General features: G+C 37.5%; 1 protein-coding gene and 1 long non-coding RNA gene across 2 annotated transcripts in view; both read right to left on the bottom strand.

The window, feature by feature from the left end:
* The window catches only part of LOC110052275 (olfactomedin-like protein 2A), an 11,714-nt gene extending 10,462 nt beyond the window's left edge, over positions 1-1,252 (bottom strand). Inside the window, exon 1 of the mRNA XM_089293146.1 lies at positions 1,134-1,252. The gene's annotated coding sequence lies outside the window, so the exon portion shown is untranslated. The remainder of the gene's footprint in view (positions 1-1,133) is intronic.
* A 1,312-nt stretch (positions 1,253-2,564) lies between these two features.
* LOC149109204 (uncharacterized) lies at positions 2,565-4,318 on the bottom strand. The gene is made up of 2 exons (XR_016208243.1): positions 3,960-4,318; positions 2,565-3,860 (listed from the first exon to the last, which is right to left on the bottom strand). It is a non-coding gene; the product is annotated as an uncharacterized LOC149109204 (long non-coding RNA).
* Positions 4,319-4,699: the final 381 nt, after the last annotated feature.

Consider the following 4,699-nt stretch of genomic DNA (forward strand, 5'->3'; position numbering starts at 1 on the left):
ACCTGTATTCATCAAGTTATCTGTGTACATTGATGATTAAAATTCTTAAGGACTAACGCAACTGTTTGAAGGTTGAAAAAGCAATAAATAAAGATTTTAAAAACGGTTGTGTCTATTTTCATCGTGGTGAAGTACAGAAAGTATTATCTTTGTCTCACGATGTGGTCACTCAGTTGACGACAGTGGACATCATGGATCGCCGAGGGGAACACTCAGTGAAACAGCGCGAGTCGAAATGCACCAATCACAGCTGTTGAAAACCAACCAATCACAGTGAAGCATCCTTCTTTATGGTGACGTTTCACCAGTCGACCTCACTGCCTGATGAAGACTAGCAGTTTGCAGTCGAAACGTCGCGATCTACTTCACAAGTGACCACATCGTCCGACAAACTTTATTACTAATAACAACGCCGTATAATAATAATAATAATAATAATAATAATAATAGTAATAATAATAATTTAATAAATTCTAGAGCGATATTTACATTCACTGATCAACAGCGCTTTACAACTTAAAATGCTACAATAAAATTCAAATTTGTAAATTAATTACATGTATATTGATAAAATAGAATATTTATAATAATGATAATAAACTTAATTAGTAATACTAATAAGAGTGAATATCAAGCAGGATACGCTTTAAAAGCTAAACGAAATAAATAAGATTGCAGCTTACATTTCAAAATAACTAATGACTGAATATCACGAAATTCAACTGGCAAACTATTCCATAGATATGGAGCAGCAGCAGAGAAAGATCTATCACCTAAAGTGACAAGCATTTTCCTTTTAGGAGGGTCTAACAACAAACTTTGATATGATCTAAGATTATATATAGATCTAGGCATAATGTTAATTAATTCTATGATATACTTGGGCGCCAAGCCATGAATAGCTTTAAATGTTAAAGGTAAGATCTTAAAATGAACACGATGTTGTACTGGTAACCAATGAAGCTCATAACGCGCGAGAGTAATACGCGATTACTTTCTTAAGTTCAATACAAGTCTAGCCGCAGCATTCTACACACGTTACAATTTAACTATTTGCGACTTAGGAAGATATATTGAAGAGATGCTATTATTTCTTTGTTCTATCAAAGAAAAATAATTTTCGCAAGACTTACATTTCTCTCTGCTAACTCCAGAGCCAAATGTTTCACTGAAAGCTTGGACGACTGTTGGCCAGACAATGCTCGCTTGATCCGAGGCTTCACTTGCCTACTGCTCAGCACATCCACCTCAAGACACCTCAAGACTTACATTTCTCTCTGCTAACTCCAGAGCCAAATGTTTCACTGAAAGCTTGGACGACTGTTGGCCAGACAATGCTCGCTTGATCCGAGGCTTCACTTGCCTACTGCTCAGCACATCCACCTCAAAAGACAAGATATTTGAGCAGAACAGAAAATATATAAAAGTCGTTGTTTGAAATGTGGGAATTACGGTTCAGTTACCGTGGTTACTTTGTGATTCTCTGGTTCTGCGAGTAATGTAACAGGAAGCCGAATTTTCTAGGTTATGAATAAAAAAGATATGAACCTTTCTGAATAGCGAGAAATACTAACTACTTAATAACCGAGAGTGAGGTCGTTACGGGAAAATCTCAAACTGAGGTCTTGCCGTATTGACCGAGCGATAGCGAGGTCAATACGATAGGCCGAGGTTTGAGATTTTTCCGTAACGACCGAACGGTCGAGGTTATTAAGTTGTTTATTATATGGCTCACGAATTGAAGAAGAAAAACATATTCGAGCGGAAGTCGTCAATTTACATCCGGCGATGCGCGCGTTTACGGATTCATTCATCGTCTGAAACCCAGGGCAAAACTACACAGTCAGTGAACTTTATCACTGTATTTCTTTACTGGAAAAATGATTGTCACAACCCTCAAAATTAAAAGGCATTTTAGTATCGTGTTGCCACAACTTGATGAGGGAGTTTTTCCAATTTTTGTGGCGAAACGTCAACGTATGTAGAAAAGACAGAAAGTGCTTCAAAATAGTCCAAACCAACGGTCTTTCGGTGAAAGAAAATACTAATGCTTCAGAATGCACTGGTCAGAATAACTCGATCTTCGCATTCGCTTTCGACAACATATCTTGACCTTCTTCATTCTGGGACTTATGAATGAACTTTTCAAGCCTTGTGAGCGTCTAAAACTTCCTGCAAGTATCAGAAACACTGCTACCGACAGAAACCGCCCGATTGGTTACATCTGATGATCCTGGAAGCTGATTTACACTTGCTTGTGTTAAAGCGAGGGAATCTATTTGATGAGAACTGAAACGGAGTTCAATATTTCGGTAATTGTTGTGACTAAGATGATAACTTATAAGTTTCTTCGTGGTGTTGTGCTCCGGGATACGTGACACATCTGCCGATGGTATTTTTCACTTAACGATTTTAGCTTTACTCAACACTCGGCAAACCTTGATTGTTTTTCACTAGTGCCCGCTAAGGTTACCGGTAAGTCAAAAACAGCTTCTATATAAATTTTATTAAGGAAAAATCCCTAAACTTTTAGCTACTCGGAATTAAATTTACTTCTCTTACTGTTTTTAATCGGCTTTCATCGTTTCAATGCGCTTGAATTTTCCGAGCCGGGCTCTTCCCAATTTGCATAATCCGTAATCGGCCCGTGGGCATTACGGCTGCATAATGACCGCTCAGATCTCGCTCTTAGCCAATCAGAGCGCGTTATATCGGCCACAAGCCAAAGCCATATAGTAATGAATAGTAAAATGTCAGTTTATTCTATGTAAAGTTCAAAGGCACTTAGATAACAAACAATTAGGATTTAAACAACTGTAAAATTCGATTAAATGTTATTATGTATTGAAAGAATTGAAGAAAAAGGAAATTGACTTAAGGATTCTATAGACAGCGTTGGAAAAGAAACTGTGAAGTATATTATTAAAAACGGGATTCTGATTTTTTAACTTCCCACTAGCCACGCGATCCACACGCCACGTCATAAAGTTAAAATGAACAATGCTATAACGTTACAAGGATTTGGCAATCTTGGACGTCCGGTGAAACCCAGTCAATTTGGGGAAAGAAATTGTACCTTAGAACATTGAAATTTCTGCCCCAAGAGCAATAGAATTCCCCTGTTTTGATCTCTTCGCAATCAGTTTTAAGAATGCCGCTTAAGGGTCAAGTGATATACAGATTGACAACATTTGGAATTGCTAACGTTACAGACCCTCTTATAAAAATATAGAAGGCTAAAATCAACGTCTTGAAATTACTGACATAAAAAAAAAGGTGAAACTGAAATTTATGAAACTGATTGCAAGACGAGATTGCAAACTGATTTTCGGATCTAAGGCTGTTTTGGGAAATGGACTAAAAAGCCTTAATAAATTCGTGTCTATGAACTTTGATGAAAATGAACTGACATTATGGAAAAATTTTATTATTCCTTGCTATTTAGAAAGGTTCTTTTCTTTTTCATTCATAACCTAGAAGTTGCATTGAATTGTCTTTGAAGTGCGGGAACTAGGGACAGCGGGGCTTGATGGGAAATACACTGAAAAGCCTTAATAAATTCGTGAAGTTTCAAGTTCCCCTGGAATGACCGAAGAGATAAAAATCTTATGGCGCAGCATTAAAATAAGATACAAAGTTTTTAAAGCACTTGGGAGAAAACCGTCGTTGGGTGCTCCTGTTTTAGACTTACAGTTAAGAATAAGCGAAACAAAAAGTTGGCTTGATTCGATTACGGATAGATCTACTAATAAACGGCTGTAAATTGGCCATGTAAAAACCTACCGACAGTAACACAAGCTGGAGATATAACAGCGCCAGGTATCGAAACATCTTAAAGGCAAACGGACTTGTAGGATGATCTGCAAAAAAAAAAAAAAAGATAAAATAAACTCAATCAAAATTTGGCTCTTAACCTAGGGACTCATCTTCATTTTATTTTACGTAATTTAGTCACTTACCGGGAAGGTTTTGTTGCAGTTCTTCTCTCGAACACGAAAGGCTCTGGAAAGATAATCAGCTCCGTCACTAACAAGAGCACTTAATGTGGACTTGCTCCGAAGCGTTCGTTTTTATTGGCATAAGATGGGCCACGTGGAGATGGCGCAACGCATATATTTTCCAAGTAAGCCGCTTAATTAAACAAAGCACGTTGGCAATTCGTGACTGTGGCGACGCAACGAAGACTAGCTCCAAATTTTTACTGACATCGATTTTGTTTCTGCGATCTATGATTTATGAGCAAGAGGTTTGTTCTCTTTCTTAGCGACTAAATTATGGGCATTAGCGCTGAGTGCGTCTTTGTTGCAATGAAAGGGCTCCCTTTCGTGCGCGGAGAAAAATAGCGAACAAATAAAACAAACGAAGCAAATAATCTAATGAGGGTTGAGTGGATTTAACACTGCTGTGCTAATTGTGGTCACTTAGAATGAACAAGCAAATATTATCAAATAAATATAAGCCGAGTAAACTGGTTAAAATCCCACTAGTGGGAGCAAAACCAGATGGCACAGCTCATTAGGACTTCCTTATTTACTTTACGTCTCAACAGCTCTCGAGAAAGCCATTCCATATTAAGGACTGTTAAACTTCAATCGAAAAATATAGTACTAAGAATCAATAGGAGATCACGAACTAGCAGATTTATCCAAGCTGTTTTTGTAAGGATTTTTGAATCTACTTTGTAAAGAGTCACGTATTT

This window comes from Orbicella faveolata, unplaced genomic scaffold (genome assembly GCF_042242905.1).
Source record: "Orbicella faveolata isolate gen_17 unplaced genomic scaffold, um_ofav_v1 contig_25, whole genome shotgun sequence".
NCBI lineage: Eukaryota > Metazoa > Cnidaria > Anthozoa > Scleractinia > Merulinidae > Orbicella > Orbicella faveolata.